The following is a 19774-nucleotide window of genomic DNA, read 5'->3' as shown; positions in this document are numbered from 1 at the left end:
AGAGTTGTTGTGCCTGAAGAGACACAGATATGAATAAGGTTAAAATATGAATATGCCAGCAGACAGGTGAACAAGACAGGACATGTAGAAGACAGTCGGTGCCTGAAAGCCATGAGACTGCAACATGGTGTAGTTCAGCAGTATGTTAAAATGGTTTGGTTGGGAAAAAACTTTGTTGAAATGGGAGATAATGGTCCAGGGAAAGGTACAGAAGGAAATACACTACAGTCTTTCTGAATGGATCCTTAGCCACATACATGATGCTGGTGTGACCCACCACCTCAGTGCCACCATGACTGTGTCTAGGGTTGCATGTAGCAGCTACACTGGGTGCAAGAGGGTGATGAGGTGGCTCAGGAGGAAGAGTGTAGCTGATCACGTGGAAGGAGCCGTGTGTGGGCAGGCGGCATGAGGTGAGTTATGGTGAGGATGAAAGACCATAAACAGCATTCAAGACAAAAATGAAATCTTTTAAAGGCCTTAAGCAAGTAACTTAAGCATAAACTCAACTTCAGGAATGTAAGTGGCATGAGTAAAAGCTGTGAGATGAGTTCCAATTTCCAGCAAGTTCTGTTTTGATAGGTTTGACAGACTAAAGCCCTAATAGGGGAAAATACTTCTTTTATAATTTAAAATGGGACTTCATGTAAGTGCAAACGAAGCCAAATGAACTCAGTGTAGCTGGAATGGAACCTTAACTGGTCACAGAAATGCCTGTTGCTCAGATTTCAGTGCTTGTTTATCTCCAGGAAAACTGTATTTTTCACACACAAGCCTGCATCTTCATTCCGTAACACCACAGGACTGTGCTGAGTTATCTGCACTGATCTGGTAACTGAAAGGCCCATTGTGGGCAGCGAAGCACAAACTCTCTGAGTCCTGAAACAAATTGGACCAAGGCAGCTCAGACAAGCACAGGCAGTGTCCTATTATATAACATGCATGTTTATAACATAGATGTGTATACCAGTATTTGGTCAGAAAACATCCAATATCTATGGTCTGCCTGACGTTAAGGTATTTTGGGTTGATTTTTTTTTAAATTTTCAAATAATTTCAAAAAAAATGGACATGGAAGTACTATAGATCAAATATATGCCTGCCTATGTATGTATAAAAATGTAACCTTTAGAAACTCTGAGAAGTGAATGACATCGTTAAACACAGATTAGTGGCCAACAATAATGTTTATATATCAGGCTGAACTGAGAATTGTGCAGAATATAGTTTTTCATCAAATCATGGAAATTAGAGACAAAAAATACCTATTAGATAATCTTTGCCATTTCCTTGGCACCAAGATACATGAGAGCAGGAAAAGAAACAAACAAAAAAAAAGCATTAGCTATGACATGTCTGCTATAAAATATCCATTTTTGCAGAAATCATTGCAAACAGAAGTTATGTGACAGCCACTGTACATCATGCTGTTTGGGACCCATCAAAACTGATATACAGAAAGAAAAAAGAATTTGGAGCTTTCTTTAAATGCCTTGGACTTCTCCCTTCTCACATAAGAAGTTTTCCATAAACCTTAATGTTGAGACTCTAGTTTCCAATGTTGAGTGATTAAAAAAAAAAAAAAAAGGATAATTGCCATGGCACTGATATAGCACTTTACATATTCAAAGAATTCAGTAATTCTGGTAAAGACCTTGTGAAATGGGTATGTAAATCTCCTATACTGACAAGTGCTTTATGAGTGCCAATGGATTTATCTAGGAGAATCACTTTGTCTGCAAGGAAGGTGAAGCAGAGGTGAAGTGAGTACAAAGGCCAGCCAGTGTGTCAGTGGCCAAGCCAGGATGAAATTCAGGAATTTTTTCCAATTTTTCCAGTGTTTAAGTGTTGGACACTTTCCCACTGTGATAGATGAGTCATGCGATGATTGACTCTCACAATTAATAGACAAATATGTATATAAGTTAAGAAAAGTTTTATAGATTTATAGTTATGTTTTACCCCCTTGCGTGGTTATCAAGGGACAGCTGGAGTTGGGACATCTGGGAGGGCCGGCTTGTCACTATGGTTTAATAAACCTTCCTAAACTATGAAAAGTGAGTAGCAATTTCTGACAACTTTTGGGGTACTCATCCGGGATAGACACCTCACCCTGGTGGTGCTAGGAGTTTTCAAAAAGAGGTGCACCCACACCACAAATTTGGAGGAGTCTGTCGGATACTCGTGGGGCCACCGGTGGTTGCAGGCTGAAGCCTGGAGACAGCAGGAGGCTGGATAAAGAAAAGAGAAAAAGTGGGGTGAGTACTATTTTTTAGTCAGATAATTACTCCATAATTCCAGTATAGGAAAGCGAACTCCACGCGAGTACTATATTGGACCCGCCCTGGTCCATTGGAATTTCAGGATATTGGGCGATTGGAGGTGAAGGCGGGACGCAAATTCAAGAGGAAAACGGAGGATTTCTTCTTCTGAGGCAGGTGGGACACGTGGGTTAGACGAGTTCTGAAAGGTTTTGCAGCAGTACCCGGCGGTGATTCGGGGGGGGCGGGGGGGGGGGTGACGTGGACCCGAGCCGCAACCAAGGTGGAGCGGGTGGGGTGCTGATTTGGGGCAGACCCTAGCGCAGCCATGCCGCGGTGATTTGGGGTGGAGCCAGTCGAGAAGTCCCTGGACCATAGGTTTGTTTTTTTTCACGGAAGAGAGGTAAAGCTTTTTCCTAGATTGTTTCTCTCTCTCCCTCTTTTTTTTTTTTTTTTTTTTCCCCTCTCCCTTTTCCTTTCCTGGTTTCTTTTTCCCCTGTTCCCTCGCCCTTCGTAGGGAGGCGGGCTCTGTCGGGGGGAAACCTGTGATCTGTTGGTCAGGATGGGATCATGGGTGAGTAGCTGTAAGAGCCTAAATGAGAGATGCGGGACTCCAGGCGGCTCTTCCAAAACGCAGTTTATTCCATGCAAGATGTTAGAGCAGTCCAGGGTCGTGGGCGACAGAGCCTGTGCCTACAGCTGTCAGCTGCAGCTGAAGGCAGGCCTGGAGACCCTTAGTTTAGGTTACAAATGCATTATATACTTTTCTTTGCTGAGCATCTTAATACAGTAGAACCAATCTATACCTTAACTTTTATCTATAGCCTATCATAACTAATACAATTACCATATTCATGTTAGTATTCTCCAATCACTAAAGGTTAGTACATTACAGTTTAAGCTAGAAGTTGTTCTTCAGTTTTCTTGCAGTGGAAAATTCTGAGACCTTTTTTCTACTTGCAACATTTGCTGACTTGTTTGCCTGTGCTATCTTTCTGCTTGGTAAAAACATCTTCTTGTTTGAGGTGGGTTTATCCTTTGTTCTGAGTCATAAAAACCCCCTTCTAACTAACATACCCTTTGCCTCCTTGGTTATCCAGTAAGACTGGCTCAGCAATTCTTTTCTTCTATATCAAAACTTGCTTCCATCTCTATTCCTTCCTCAGCTTCTACATTCAAAAATCTTTCTGCTAAGCATACATATCTGTGAGACTTTCTTGTCAAACTTTCATCCTTCCCAACATCTCCCCCGTTCTGATGAACAACAAAGATGCTAGAAACTGTCTTATTCATCATTCTCTGCACACACTGAAGTGCACAGGGTACTACAAACACAATTGCGATTATCACCACTAACACAATCAAGCCTAACTTACAAAGTTCCTTCAGCCAAGGTGCAAAGCTCCAACCATCAAACAAATTTTCTAACCAAGATGATTCATCTGTTGTAATTTGGTTAGCTAAATCTCTTAAGTTTTGCAGCTGTTTATGAATAGAAGCAGAGTGATCAGACAAATTCATACAACACAATCCTTCAAAATCTTCACAACCATGTCCATGTGCTAGTAAAAGAAAGTCAATAGCAGCTCTGTTTTGCAAGGTGGCATGTCTGACTGCGTCCTCATCTGTCAGCAAATCACTAATTATTGTAGAGGTGGCATTCACTTCTTTACTGAGCCAACACCCTAATTTTTTTTAACTGTTTCAATGCAATTGCAGAACTTAACTGAGGTAAAAAAATGCTTGTAACAATTGAATTTCCAGAGTTCCAAGGGTGAAACTCGCTATAACAGTTGCTCTCATAATGATGCCCTAAGGAAGACCTTATTTTTCTATTTTTCTTTTTCATTGCTTTTTTGATACTGGGAGCAGTTACTGTAAGTTGTCCCAGAGCACAAGGGCCGCTGTCTAGTTTTGAGGGAATACCCTGCCAAGCCCTGTCTCCACATATGAGCCAAATTCCTTTAGGAAATCGAATTGGAAGTTTGTTAAAACGATCTGCATAAGGTTCATCATATATAAGAAGCTTAGTTTGATTACACCAAGAAGTCATATTGTTATAAACTGGGTGATAAGGAGTAACATTTAAATGTGGCCCATTTTGTCCTATAAAATGAAACAAATAACAAGTGTCCATAGTTAATGAGCCTAAAATCTCTAATTCTTGAAGATCAGATTTATCAACTTTAAAATTATCAATATAAGTTTGGTGTCTTGGGCTAGGAGTTGGAGAAATGTGGTGATCATCATATGGCCAATATTTCTCAAAAGTAACATTATCAAAACCTTCTGGGAAAGGCACTCCAACTAAACAAGTTGAAAAAGGTTTATCAGGGCTAGTGTTAGATAAGCAAATGGTGTCAGAGCCTGCAGACTTGGCTAAAGAAACCCAAACATTTGTTTTTGGTTGAGTTACAGGTAAAGCTTCACTGCAAAGATAAAAACAAAAGGTTAAAAGTAACATACACCCGCGCAAATTATAATACAACTCCATTCTCTTCTTGAACAGTTTCTGGTGGACAGTTTTCTCTGGGTGATCCTGCGTAGATCACGTTTGCGTGCCTGTCTCTCGGCTTCCACTTGCAGGGTCACTGGCTGCTGCGGAAGCGTCCACGGGCTTTGAGGGGTGGTACGGTTTCACGTTTTTTGCTGGAATCCACTTGAGTCCTCTATCTGTAGAAACACATGCAAACCCCTTGCCCCATGTAATAAGATCAAATGGTCCCTCTATTTTTCCTGATTCTAGATTTTTAATTAAAACTGGAGGGTGTTCCTTCAGTTTTGCTTTTTTGTTGTTCTTGAAATGTCTGTAAATGGGAGGATCTGGCTCTTCTGCAGAGCTATTCAAAAAGTTATAAACATACAAAGCCTTATTCAACCTTCTTTGAGGTGTATCCTGGACTCCCCCCCCCTTTTTGTTGATCTAAAATGCATTTTAGAGTTTGATGTGTTCTTTCTACCATTCCCTGACCTGTAGGAGAATAGGGAATACCAAATGTATGGTGAACACCCCAGTCATTTAAAAATGTGGCCAATTCTTGTGAAGCATATGAAGGACCATTATCAGTTTTAATTTCTTGAGGGACACCTAATGAAGAAAATGCTTGTGAAAAATGCTGGCAAACATGCTTAGCTGTTTCTCCTGTATGTACAGACGCAAAAACTGCTTTTGAAAATGTATCAATAGAGACATGGATATTTTTAAATTTCCCAAAAGAAGAGTACTTTGTGACATCTGTTTGCCACTTTTGCAAACTTTCCAACCCCCTTGGGTTGGTTGCTCCCGTAGAAGGGATAGGCTGAACAAGCTGGCAGTCAGCGCAAGCCCGTACAATGGCTTGTGCCTGCTCTAGGGAGATGTGAAAATCTCGCCTGAGCGCCTGTGCATTTTGGTGAAAAAAAGCATGACTCAATTTAGCTTGTTCAACAATGTTAGGTAAGGTAGCTGCAGGAAGCACTGAAGTGAAATCTTTAATGTCTCCTTCAGTTCCCTCATCACACGCTGCTGATGCCAATGCATCAGCTCGTGCATTCCCTTCTGCCATAAATCCTGGGAGACCAGAGTGAGCTCTAATGTGAGCAACAAAGTAAGGATTAGTTCTGTGTAACAAAATTTGATAAAGACAGGTAAGCCAAAGACACAATGTGTCATTGCTAACATCTTTTAAAACAGACCCTTCAATTCTCTTAACAACATGAGCAACATATGCTGAATCAGTGACTAAGTTAAAGGGCTCTGGAAAGAGCTGAAATGCTCTTACTACTGCAGCCAATTCAACAATCTGAGGAGAACCCTCAACTTTTTGAACAACTTGCTCCCAAGATTTAGTGTTTTTATTCTGCCATGTAATCACTGCTTTGTGTGTTTGTCCTGACCCATCAGTGAAAAGAGTGACTGCATCTAAAGGTTCTTCACTGATAAGGGGTTTCTCTTTGTAGCACAATTTAGCTTTGATCAGTTTGTGTGCTGGGTAATGAATGGAGCAAACACCTGGAAAATCTAACAAGGCATAGAGCAAATCTTCTGACTTTTGCATGGCCCAATCAAAATACGATTTAATCATAGGTAAATAGATGATTTCAAATTCGCAACCTGCTATTGAAAGAAGCCTTGCTCTGCCCTTAATGATAATTTGAGAAATCATCTCTAAAGGTGTGAAGATTGTCTTTGGTGACCTGTAAGAAAGAAAAACCCATTCAATTATCAACAAAGGATCATTTTGAGAGGAATCCCATTGGAAAATGAGGCCATACTGTCTCAGTGTTTCTCCTAGAACTGCAAGGAAAAAAGGTTTACGTGGAATATAGCGATGAGCTTGTCTATTTTGTAGAGCATCTGTGATTTTTTCTAAAGCCTTGTTAGCTTCAGGAGTAAGGAATCTAGGGGACTGAATGTCATTGTTTCCTTTTAACAGATCAAAAAGTGGAGCAAGTTCATCAGCAGTGATTCCTAGTACAGGCCTAATCCAATTAATTTCACCTAAAAGCTGTTGTAAATCCTGCAGATTGTGAACACTGGTTCTGAGTTGTATCTTCTGAGGCATGATAGATTGTTCTGTTAGCTTCCAACCTAAATATTTCCAGGGAGCAGTCTCCTGTATTTTTGACTCAGAAATAACCAGTCCAGCTTTCTTTATTTCAGTGACAACACTGTCACGAGTCTCTTCCATTTGTTTCTGTGTTGGTGCTGCAATGAGCAGATCATCCATGTAATGAAGGATAACTGATTGTGGGAACTGCTCTCGGACTGGAGACAAAGCACGGGCTACAAAGTATTGACAAATACTAGGCGAGTTAATCATTCCCTGAGGTAGTACAAGCCAATGATACCTTTGGAGCGGTTCCTGAAGGTTTGTACTTGGAACTGAAAAGGCAAAACGAGGAGCATCATCTGGATGGAGAAGAATATTGAAAAAACAGTCTTTTAGATCAATAATAACAAGTGGCCAGTTTCTCGGAATCATGGAGAGGTTAGGTAGACCAGGTTGGAGTGGGCCCATTTTTTCAATTACAGCATTAATTTTTCTAAGATCATGTAACAATCGCCAGGTGTTAGAAGTTTTCTTGCGGATTACAAACACAGGCGAATTCCAGGGACTGGTAGTGGGTTTAATGTGGCCTTTTTGTAACTGCTCAGCCACTAGTGTTTTGAGGGCACTCAGTTTTTCATCTTGTAGGGGCCACTGATCCACCCAGACAGGGGTGTCAGTTTTCCAGGTGAGCTTCAGAGTGGCGAGTGCCTCAGTGGCCCCTACTAAAAACCCACTTCAATTTTTGCCCCCCACTGAGAAAGCAAATCTCTTCCCCATACCGTGATGGGTTTTTGTACTACATAGGGACGAATCAATGCTTCTTTTCCTTCTGGTCCTTTAACACTAACCATAGAATCACTTTGCAAACACAGGGTGGCGCCTCCAATGCCTGTGAGAGCGCCTGAGGGAGTTACTAACTTCCAATCCCTTGGCCACAGAGAATCAGATATTACAGTAACATCGGCTCCTGTATCAACCATGCCTGAGATATCAACCCGAGCTCCACCCTTTGATAATTCACATGTCAGCAGTGGCCGTTGATGATTAATTTTTTGAATCCAAAAAACATCCAGATTCTTAGGAGCAACTGAGAAACTGCGTGATGACATTTGATCTATAGTCCCCAAAGGCAATGCTATAGCAATAGCTATAGGGGTTCGAGGTGGAATATGCAGTGGGGAAGAATCGGCTTTAGCTAGCACTAATAACTCTTCATTACAGTTAACAGACATTACACAAGGCAAAACAAGCAGTCCAAGAATACTGTTCCTCTCTTTACCAACAACTAGAAAGTCTTGTCTTTTTTGTGATGTTCCGGTAACTCCTGTTGAGATATAATCATAGCCATTATCTTTTAAGAAGGTTGTTGGTTTGGAGGTTGCCAAAGTGCACCAGGACCCCGGGGATAATAGGTCTGAGTCTCTCCCTGGGATTCGGCTGGCAATGAAGCGTAATGCTTCAGAGTCGGGGCATTCACAAATCTCACCCCTTGTGTGTTCTCGGGTATCTGTGGTGCCACTATTTGTGTCATTGCACGGTGACGCTGCGTGCTATCTTTCTGCTTGGTAAAAACATCTTGTTTGAGGTGGGTTTATCCTTTGTTCTGAGTCATAAAAACCCCCTTCTAACTAACATACCCTTTGCCTCCTTGGTTATCCAGTAAGACTGGCTCAGCAATTCTTTTCTTCTATATCAAAACTTGCTTCCATCTCTATTCCTTCCTCAGCTTCTACATTCAAAAATCTTTCTGCTAAGCATACATATCTGTGAGACTTTCTTGTCAAACTTTCATCCTTCCCAACAAGTAGCGAATCCCCAGAGGAAGAAACAGGGATTGAAGAGGAACCAATGGGCATCCCTCCAGACAGTCCACTAGGAAAGAAGCTTGCCTGGTGGAAATATGACCCCAACACCAGACATAAGGACAAGGGCAAAATGGTTCAGTACTGCCCTAGAGCGTAACAGAAGGGAAATTAGGAGTGATCATGTATACTGGCCGAGGTGTGGGTCAGACGAGGGATAGATATGCCGAGCATTAAACATGTATGTAAGAGCTAAGAAACCATTCAATCAGGAAGAGAGTAACTATGCTGCTTTCTGGGAAGGGGAAACCTCACCCTTTAAGGTGAATGTGTTTAAGGTAGCAGAACATACAGAGTGGGACCTGTTAGACCACTTACCCCCCCTACTTCCAGTGGCCCCAACTGCACCTCCCCTACCCTCTGATGGGCTTAGCCAGAACACCAGGAGCAAGTTAGCACAAAGAGAGAAAAGCAGATCAGAGGATAGGAGCCAAGCATTGGGACTGTACCCCCTGAGGGAAGTAGCCCTGGGGGGTGTACAGAGAGGAACTGGGTTCTTAACTGTACCACTCAGTTCCTCTGACGTGAGAATGTTTAAAAAGGAATTAAAAGGACTATTAGAGGACCCTCTTAGGTTAGCAGAACAGCTAGACCAGTTTCTGGGACCCAATATTTACACATGGGAGGAAATGCAATCAATAATGACTACGTTGCTCACACCAGAGGAAAGACAGATGATACGGGCAGCTGGCATACAGATATGGGAAAGGGAGCATGTGCAAGGACCTCCTGGGGACCTGAAAATGCCTGCAGTGCACCCTGCCTGGGACCACAACAGCACTGGGGGGAGGCATACAGAACATTGATTACAAGAGGTATCAAAGAGGCAGCTCCACATAATCAATGCCCGTAAGGCTTTCGATGAGCAGCAAAAGAGGGAAGAAATCCCAACAGAATGGTTAGAAAGGTTGAGGAAAACTATGAGGCAGTATTCAGGAGTTCAGCCTGGCACGGTGGCCAGACAGATCTTACTAAAGATGAATTTTGTCACTCACACCTGGCCAGATATATGGAGAAAGTTAGAAAGGTTAGATGGTTGGCAAGAAAGGAGGTTAGAAGATCTTTTAAGGGAAGCACAGAAGGTATATGTAAAGAGGGATGAAGAGAAGGCCAAGACAAAAGCCAAGGTAATGGCAACTGCTATTAGGGAAGGAAACCAGCATGTAAAGAACAACCCACATAAGGCAGGGGGATTCCAAGAGCAGGAAGATAGATGGAGGGGGGATGCATCTCCTTGGGACTAGGTACAAAAAGGAGAGTTTGGGAAACAGGGGAACTTAGGACCAGTCTGCTTTTAGTGTAAAGAGAATGGACATATTGGAAAGAATTGTCCCCAGAAGGAAAAGGACCTGAGGGTCTATGAGACTGAGCAAAAAGAAGAAGTAGATTAGGGGTGTCAAGTGCTCTATCTCCTGGGGACAGAATACCATCAGGAGCCCTTGATAACTTTAAAAATAGGCCCCCAGGAGGAAGAATTTGAATTCCTAGTAGACACAGGGGCTGAAAGAACTTGTGTTTGTAGAACCCCAAAGGGGTGCCAAAAGGGTCAAGATACTGTGCAAGTAGTAGGTGCAAAAGGAGAGGGGTTCAAGGTCTCAGTTATAAAGGAAGTAAAGTTTGAAGGGGCAAATAAAGTAGGAATCAGGATGCAATCTATTAGGGTGAGATTTACAAGTGCAGTTAAGCATTGGAGTACTCCCAGAAGAAGGAAAAGTAGTAGTTAAGCTTCTCCCATTAAAGGAAGAGGATGAAGGCAAAATTCATGAGATAGTGTGGGCAAAACTGAAAAATCAAGGCAAATTGAACATGAAACCTATAGAAATAAAATTAATTGATGAGAGCCATCCAGTTTGGGTACAACAATATCCACTCTCCCTGGAGGGGAGACGAGGACAATGGCTGGTGATCCAGGACCTACTTGAGGACAGGACCATAGAACCATGTATGCCCCCCATAATACACCCATATAACCAGTAAAGAAGTCAGATGGGACTTACAGGCTTGTTCAAGATCTAAGAGAATAAACAAAAGAACAGTGAATCAGTACCCAGAAGTGGCTAACCCCTATACACTACTGAGTAATATCCCCCAGCACACCAGTGGTTCACTGTGATAGACTTAAAAGATGCTTTTTGGGCATATCCACTGGCAGAGAAAAATAGGGATAATATTTGCCTTTGAATGGGAGGACCCCGATTCCAGGAGGAAGCAACAACTTTGGTGGACTAGGTTACCCCAAAGGGTTTTCTGAATCCCCAAACCTATTTAGTCAAACCCTAGGAGAAGTACTACAACTTTTCTCCATCAAACCTGAGATAAAGCTCATCCAGTATGTAGATGATTTGCTTCTCTCAGGACAGGAAGAAAATGAAGTTCGAGAATCCACTGTAGCATTGTTAAATTTTCTGGGGAGCCAAGGACTTCAAGCATCAAAAGGGAAACTCCATTTTGTAGAGAGAGAAGTAAAATATCTAGGACACATGATTTGCCAAGGGAGGCAGCGGCTGAACCCTGAGAGAATAGCAGGGATAGCCTCACTCCCACGGCCAAAAACTAAGAGAGAAGTTAGAAGGTTTCTAGGCTTGTTGAGATATTGTAGGCTATGGACTGAAGGATACACGCAGGCCATCAAGTTCTTATATGAAAAGCTAGTAGAAGAAGAGATTCAGTGGGAAGAAGATGACAAACAAAAGTTTGAAGCTTTAAAGCAAAAATTAGTGGACCAGCACTGAGTCTTCCTACCTTAGAGAAACCTTTTTATCTGTTTGTAGATGTAGAAAGAGGGGTAGCTCATGGAGTACTAGCTCAAGACTACGAGGATCCAGGAAACCAATGGCCTATTTATCAAAACTGCGAGACGCTGTCAGCCGGGGATGGCCGACCTGTATTCAGGCAGTGGCAGCAACTGTCATACTCATAGAGGAAAGCAAAAAATTAACCTTTGGGAGGAACATTGAAAGTATATACCCTGTACTCAGTTAGAAGTATCCTAAGCCAAAAGGCTGAGAAATGGCTCACTGATTCCTGAGTGCTAAAGTATGAAGCCATCTTAATAACTAGTGATTTAGAGCTAATTGTGAGTAACCAACTCAACCCTGCCCAGATTTTATACAAAGAACTGTTGCCATCTTATTGCAAAGGCTTCGTACGTTCTTGGCGATTTCTCATGAGCAGCTCCTCACAGCACTGACTCCTTCTTCTTCTCATCACAGCCAACAAACTCCATCTAACTTCTCAACCAGCCAACCTACTCTTTTACAATACCCATCCTAATTGGATCTAGCTGTGGCCTATTAAGGGCAGGCCCGTTCCTAATTCTTGATAATTAGCACAGATGTAACTCCTTTAGGGGTGAGATTACCTTCCTCACTATCTCTATTTTCCTACATTCCACCTATCCACAGAGAACCAGGTGAGGAATTAATACATAATTGTCCAGAAGTTATAAACTATCAAACTAAAGTAAGAGAGGATCTAACAGATCAACCACTCCAAGGAGGGAAACGATTGTGCATCAATGGATCTTCACGGGTAATAAAAGGGCACTGGGTTTTGGGTACGCTATAGTAGATGAAGGGTTAGTTGCCATAGAAAAGGGAAAGTTACCTTCCAACTGGTCAGCCCAAGCGTGTGAGCTATATGCCCTAAAACAAGCTCTAGAAATATTAGCACAGAAAAGGGGAACAATATATACAGACTCAAAATACACTTTTGGCGTAGTGCATACCTTTGGAAAAATTTGGGAAGAGAGGGGATTCCCCAGCAGTGAAAGGAGACAGGGAATGAGGGTTAGGGTTAGTTTATCACTCATTGTTTCTCCCACTGTCCAGGAAGAGGAGTACTTCCCCTGCTCCGCTGTGGAGTCCCTCCCACAGGAGACAGTTCTCCAGAAATTTCTCCAACATGAGTCTATCCCACAGGCAACAGTCTTCCCAAAACTGCTGTAGAGTGGGTCACTCTTCTATGGGGTGCAGTCCTTCAAGGACAGGCTGCTCCAGCAATGGCTCCTCTCACCACAGGCCTCCCCCTCAGGGTCACAGCCTCCTCTCAGGCTTCCACCTGCTCTACCATGGCTCTCCTCGATGTGCTGTGGGTGGATCTCTTCATCCCTGTGGATCTCCATGGGCTGCAGGGGGACAGCTGCTTCACCATGGTCGTCACCAAGGGCTGCAGATGAATCTCAGCTGCAGTGCTTGGAGCACCTCCTCTCCCTCCTTCTTCACTGACCTTGGTGTCTGCATAGTTGTTATTTTCACATGTTCTCACCCCACTCTTCTCTGGCCACAATTACAACTGCGCAATAACTTTTTGTTTTCTTCCTAAATCTGTTACCACAGAGGCGTTACCACCATTTCTAATTGACCCAGCCTTGGCCAGTGGCATGTCCATCTTTGGAGGTGCCAGGGATTGGCTCTGTAGGATGTTGTGGAAGCTTCTAGAAGGTTCTCACAGAAGCCATCCTGAAGCCTCCCCACTACCAAAACTAGGCCATGCAAAGCCAATACAACTGCATACGTCTTGATGCCTTACATTGCAGTCATTTCTGTATCAATTGAGGCATGGACTCAGTTCTATGTCAACAGAATCTCTTTATTAAGCCCACATCACTATTTATATTTTTTTCAGTGTACAAGTTTAGGATCAAACAATGCAGCCAGTGATTAGGAGACTAACTAATGATGCAAATAAATGGCAGAGCAGATGTTTCTTGCTCTTTTATCTTGGATTATTGGAATGTTGGGGGACACAAGACAGATCATGGACTTTGGACCTGGTTAACATAAGAGATTTGATAACAGGATGCCTTGACAAAAGCAAACAGAACTTTGAAAATTAGACCTAGATTGCAAGAAGATTAAATCAAACGGGTTTACTGGAAAAAGAAAATCCCATTAAACTCCACAAGCAAGAGATGTTGTTATATGCATAAGTTTGTGTATGTGATTTTAACCTAATCATTGTAGTACACATTACTAGTCTCCCTGAAATAGTATATAAGCGCTTGTATCCCACAATAAAATTAGATTCTGATCACCGAGTCAGTCTCCCCATCTCTCACACATCACTGACAATTGGTGCCTCCGTGTGAGGAAATGAACCGGCCTGACTGGCAGCAGTCGGCAAGCCCCTGGGACTGATCATGATGGTGAGAGAACTGCATCTGGGCCCACAATCGCCTGTCTGCTGCGACTGACAGGTGAGCCAGGGGAACTAAAGGAATGGGACAGGACATGTCCAAAGAGAGACATGTCTATGAAATCATGCTTGCCCTTCTGGACAAGCATAACTCCCCCATCCTAAAGGAGGACCTTAAGTCACTTTTATTCCCATCCTGGAGAATACTTTTTAAGACATTGAAAAAGCTCCCCCACTCTGGCTTTCCTCGCTCTGACTCTCCCTGCCCAACTGAAACTGGCACCTCTCGTACTGAAGAGCGGCCACAGCCATCAACCTCACCCCTGCCCGGACAAAGGAGGGGAAGGCATCCTTTCTCATGATCATTAGCAGTTTATATCTAAGACTGTGTCTCTAGCAGGGAGGAGGGGGAGCCCTTCGATCCAGGGCCAATAGAATCAGATTATGAGACTGATCCATTCCCTCCTGACCCTCATGGTAACTGGATGCAACTAAAGAAAAAGGCCTTTAAGAAGGGGGACCCCCAAACTTGCGGGAAATCTTGGCATTTAAAAAAGTACTGTTTTGAAAAGGATGAGGCCAGATCCAAAACTCCCAGTATTTGCCCTCGGTGTCGTAATCAATGTCGGGCCAAGTATGATTTTAAAGGGCGCCCGATATCGGGAAACCGGAGCTGGAGTGCAGAGCGGCACCATGGGAAGACACAGATGCCCCAGCCCATGCCTCAGTGTGGACCGCCGCAAGCCTCAGCCCAGTCTCCTCAAGCAGCCTTCACCGGACCACAGGCAGCCCTGGCGAGACCACTGTGGCTGACATATGACCAGCCATACCAGGGAGCACAGGACTGGACATATCAACCAATACAACAGTAACCTTACTTCATTCATCTGTTCATTTGATTCCCACAGGAGTTTTCGGACCACCTGGACAGTGTATGCATACTTTGTTGTCCCTGGAGCTATTGACTCTGACTCATGGCATGGACTTGCCAGCTGCCCTGTGTAGTCCCGTCTGGGAGCCATATAGCCCAACTCATATTTTCCCTGGCAGCACCCCTAACTGCATCTCCGATAACTGAGAAGAGGGAGGGGGTGAGACAGTGGAAATTTTCCAGAGTAGAAATCCATTTTGATTTAGGTGAAATGTACATTTTTGAATTAAGTCTGTAGCTTGCAAACATAGCTGTTTGGTCTGACTGCCTGTTCTCGCAAAAAACCTATGCTCGAAGAAACTGCTTCAGCCAAAGAACAGAGATAAGGAGGGCCCCTTAAACTCTGAAACAGACAGAGAAGCTGCAGGAGACAGGGCAGGATGACCCAGGAGTTCTTTCTGTAGTTTCTGATTTAAAAAAACTAGCTGCAAGTGTAACTAAAATCAGTGAAATGAATATGTGTGAACCTATTGTGAAATTGCATGCATATAGATTAGTGAGGGAGATAAAAAAGGATCTAGAGTTCCCAGAGGTATTCATGTCTTTTTGATGGGAGTGATTCCCACATTAATCCAGCGCTGTAATAAACATACCAGCTTTACAACTGTCACAAAAGTTGTAGAGTTTGTTTCCTTTTCCACAATTCAGGGGGTTTTGATTCCACAGGCGTCCCACAGATTTTATGGACACAACGTATTACATCTGAGCATCCAACATGCCAATGCAGTGTCTATGAAAGGCAGAGACACTCCTAACAGGACTCATTGATACAAGAGCCAGTGTGACTGTTATCTCAAAAAACCAATGGCCCAGTGGGTGGCCACTAATTACTGTCCCTCAGTTACTCCCAAGCATGGGTGGGAATCTTGAAAGCCAAAAATTGGTGCAAATAACAGGGCCTGATGGGTGGATCATCACAGTTAAACTTGTTGTGCTGTCTGTCCCCCTAGTTTTGTGAGGGAGGCATGTGTTAACACAGTGGGGAATTTTTATGCATTCAGATTTTGTACAGGAGTCATTTGGGACACCTGACACCCCCACAATGGTCCCTGGCTGAAGTGCCCCAGGCACGTTCAAGCATTGGAAGGAGCAGCCCAGCTATCAAAAGCCACAGTTCATACACATCGAAAGTCCTGAGGGACACCTAGCCCTGGTCAAATTTCCAGTTACTTGCCTTTTTTTTTTAAACAATGCATTTTGTTGTGAATTTTTTGGTACAGCTATTTAGTACTATATAACTACATCTCTTTTTGGTTTAGCCTTCAATGTTTATATGCCATTATTCTTATTAAGTGTGAAAAAATGCGTATTTTATTATTAGCTTTTCGCAAATATTAAAATTAATATTATATGTGTTCTGTTAGAAGGTTATGCTGTATTAATTTTCTTAAATAGTGTGTTAAAACAGTTTTAGGTTATAACATAATGTTAAAATAGAAACTATGCTATGTAAGATACTTTTTTAAAGAGAGGAATGAGGTACTCACACTGAGATAGCAGCCACAGGACACCTAAATCTTTCAGAGAAAAAGAATTTATTGCTCCCTTATCAGAATAAACTAACTTCTTCCTGCCTTGCTTAGCCCTGAAGACACTGCCAGGATTAAGAGGAAGAAGTTGACACTGATCAGACAGAATCCTTTGTTTGAATGGAATTTATGCATAATGTATGAGATGTATGAATGTGCAACAGGCTATTGCTTTTAAGGGTTAATCCTCTGTTAACGGGTGTCCTTTTTTGGGCTTATTTTGCCCAGAAAGAGGTACCCAGACTGTCCGTAACTCTTTTTTTTTTATTGTCTCATATTGTCCTAATCGTCCAAATTTTTATTACTCTAATTATATCACTATTTTTATAATCATATAATTACTATTAAACTTTTAAAATTTTAAAAACAAGTGATTGCTGTTTTTCACACTAAGCCAAACTTAAATCTATCCTACAAGCAATCTTTAAAGCTGCTGTAGGGGGTGCGCCGCGCCTCCCCCCCCCCCCCCCCCACCTGCCACCTGCCAGTGTTGAGATTTACCTTCTAATTTTAGTAACTTGTGCTTTGTGATTTTTTAACAGGATTGTTACTAGAAAAATTCAAAGGTGTTTGTATAGAGATGGTCTCTTTTTATATATTAGTAACATAGCAAAACTACATACTTCACTAAGAGGAATTGGATAAGTCATCAATTCAAGATTCTTTAGCTCACATTCAAGACAAACCTTGAACTTAATCTGTAGTGATTTTTTGAGACTTAACTCCACTGTCAGCTTTATTAAGTGCTTGCTTCGTACTCCATAGTTCTAACAAGGTAATTTTATTGTAACGATTTCAGTACAGTTGTTTACTTGCATGTTTTTTTACTCTGATGTTTAACTGTTATATGACAAATTTTCAGTAACCTTTTGTAATAACAGAGTTTAAATAAGTTAATTTTTTGTTAAGATTGATTTTTGTTTAGTCTCAGTGATGTTAACTTTAAGTTCTTTTATATATATTTATTAAGGTTAAGTTTTAGTGAAGTTGATTTCAAGTTTTGTTGATGCATACCTGTTTGAGTTATAATTCATTTGCTACACAAGTGAATGACAAAGTCTGAATGAATTTTTGTCAAAATTTGCTCATTTAAATTACAAGATAACGCTATTTTGTTATAGAAATTAGAACAGTTTTTGCTATTTTATTTCTTATAAGTAATACAGAAGAAGGAGAAACAATTCCATATTATGACCATTATTAATTATGAGTTATTTAATGCTTTCTTTTTTACTTTTTTGTTTTAATGTCATATATGCATAAATGTCTAGGATAATATAACCTCAATTTCTTAAGACAGTTTCTACTGATATATTAGTAACCTTGATTATGTTGTTAATCTTATGATGCAAATTCACTGTCTTTTTATAACAAGCATTACTTTATTCATTTGCTATTTGTCTATGGTACCATTGACTAACTAACGATAAATGAGAACATCAGCTACTTTGCAAACCTTCACTGATTGTTGTGCAGCTATTTCTAACACATATATTGAAATAAATGGGCAGGAGATCTTTCTCCTTTTTAATGCCTTTATTAAGAAGAATCAGCTCAGGTGGGGAGAAATCGACGGGTTGCGCCCACGCCGCCGTTGCTCCCAGGCGTGGCACGGAGAAGGAGGATGATGCAGCTTTGTCCGCTGGTCTGCAGACAGAGCTGAGGATTCCGTCCTCACGGGAGAGTTGCAGATTCCTGGCTTGTTTGTTTAACACCCCGGGGTGTCTCTTTAATCAGTATCTTTTCAGGTTAGGGTGAGAAGCAAAAAGGATCCAAGCAGGTACGGGACTACGCTCCCATCCTTAGACGTCACTTAAGTCACTTGTTGGCTCGTGATTTTAAGGGTTTTTCTTGTAAAAACTGTAAAAATTCGGGGCGCAATGCATTTCTCATCTGCATACTGGCTCTGATGTCACTGCTATTCTCTTTACCTTGGAGTGTCTGTCCTGCTGTCTTCTTGGCAAGCAGCCAGCATCAGGGAAACAATAGTTAATCACCGGCCATTAACGGGTAATTGAGTACCTTTTCTTTGGCAGCTAAACCAAAGAGGTCTGACTGGTCTGACTTGTTTTTTAACTCTGAAACTCAAAAAATATAAAACTTTCTATTCATAACAGTCCCCCCTTTTTTCTTTGATCAGGCTTAAGCTTAAGCTTGCATCAACTTATAATTTTTGGCTCATTAACATAGAATTTCCTATATTTTTTGTATTGATTATACATTTCCTGAGCACTCTGGTGATCATATTTACCAAACTTCATTACCTTTTTTGGTTTTTTTCAAGTTAATTTCTTTAGAGATCCTTAGGTTATTCTGTACAGCAGATGTCACTATTTTTGTTAAACAGGGAAATAAGAACAGACTAACAAGTGTACCCACAGTGAAGGTTATAGTTTTCCAACTTTTTTTGAAAGTCCATAGATTATCCCACCAACTGGAATCAAGTGTAGGAGTCCTTTGATTTCTTAAATATGCTAGTTTTCTTATTTCGTTTAAAGTGTTTCTAATGATTGCTACAATTAATTTGATTTGATAAATTACTGTTTTGGTTTGGTTGAGTTGGTCATTAATATGATTAAGAGCTAATGCGGTCTGATTAGATATTACTTCTAATTCTGATTGTAGTTTCAAAATTTTGTTTAACATATATTGTTTCTTCAGTTTTGTTTTTCTCAAATCCTCATATATAGGAACTCTTAAACTTGATCCAGATTCTTTGTGTATTATAAAGACAGTTTGTTTTATAATTCTAATGATGCCACCACTAGACCAGTCTCTTGGCAATTCAGTGGATGTTGTGGTACTATTGACCCAAAACAGGTGTTTAGGTGTTTCCTGAAAGATATTAGTTTTTGTCGTGCCCTCCCAATATTTAGAAATACTTTTTCCTTTGACCAGATTTACCAGGTTTGCTTCAGTAGCATCACGTTCAAAGCACCACCAGGTTTCTCCTACAGGGTGCTCTCCCAGGAGTGGCTGCCTAAAGGTGGCGGTGTTCCGGGTCATCCAATATATTTTCTTATTCTCTTGATAAAAGATCAATTGGGAGAGGTTAACACAATTGTTGTGGACTCTCAGCAAGGAGCTTACTTCTTTCTCATAGAGAGGTTGGTAGTACTCATTGCACAGCTCTCCTGGGCTCTCCAGAGCACCACCAGCAATCAGAGCCATCACTACTACCCTTCCCAAGAGTCCGGTATGGGTCATCTTGCACAGCCTGCCCACCCGGCCTTGCCTCTTGAGGATTTTACTGAGAAGAAGTCTCCAAGTTCTTTAGAGTCTCTTGTTCCTCTGGTTAAACCTCTCTTGATCTGTCCCTGCTAATTTGGTCCCTCCTAGGGGAGCACTCTGGAGAAGATTAACCTGGGGTCTTTGGTACCAAGTTGGGACGACTTAACCAGAATTACTTATTAACAATTTTTAACTTTTACAAATTTCTTAAAACACTTCAAGACATGTTATGATTCTAAACTTTTTTCTTATGCAGTTCATCAGTCTTTTTGAATGTCAATTTTAAGTCATT

General features: G+C 41.6%; 1 pseudogene; it reads right to left on the bottom strand.

Moving 5' to 3' along the window:
- Positions 1–8733: 8733 nt before the first annotated feature.
- The window catches only part of LOC135289058 (zinc finger protein 462-like), a 149550-nt pseudogene continuing 138509 nt past the window's right edge, over positions 8734–19774 (bottom strand).

This window comes from Passer domesticus, chromosome W (assembly GCF_036417665.1).
Source record: "Passer domesticus isolate bPasDom1 chromosome W, bPasDom1.hap1, whole genome shotgun sequence".
Taxonomy (NCBI): Eukaryota; Metazoa; Chordata; class Aves; order Passeriformes; family Passeridae; genus Passer; species Passer domesticus.
This window is presented reverse-complemented; position numbering and strand designations above follow the sequence as displayed.